The sequence below is a fragment of the Cebus imitator genome, unplaced genomic scaffold (assembly GCF_001604975.1).
Source record: "Cebus imitator isolate Cc_AM_T3 unplaced genomic scaffold, Cebus_imitator-1.0 Scaffold23, whole genome shotgun sequence".
Taxonomy (NCBI): Eukaryota; Metazoa; Chordata; class Mammalia; order Primates; family Cebidae; genus Cebus; species Cebus imitator.
Genome location: NW_016107338.1, coordinates 9,980,807 through 9,981,240, shown reverse-complemented (window position 1 = coordinate 9,981,240; position 434 = coordinate 9,980,807).

Here is a 434-nt window from a genome sequence, read left to right as displayed (position 1 = left end):
TCGGCCTCCCAAAGTGCTGGGATTACAGGCGTGAGCCACCGCGCCCGGCCCTGTAGTAGATTCTTATAGTCCCAGCTACTCAGGAAGGTAAGGCAAGAGGATCATCTAAGCACAGGAATTCAAGGCTGCAGTGAGCTAGGTTTGTGCCACTGCACTCCAGCCTGGACAACAGAGCGAGACGTCTACTTTTTTAAAAATTAAAAATTACCTAGATCATTATCTCATATGATATAGAAAAGAAAAAAGCAATTGAATAAAACTACCTTTAGGACTGCTATTAATCAGAAGCATAAAAACAATTTCATATAGAATGAATAAAGTTTTGTATCAAGTAAGTATGAATTGTATCCGTTGTTATTTTCTTTCAGTTCCAAACACACCCTTATATATTCTTGTGATTAGGACTGGAACTTGGCAATCCACATTTTTTTACC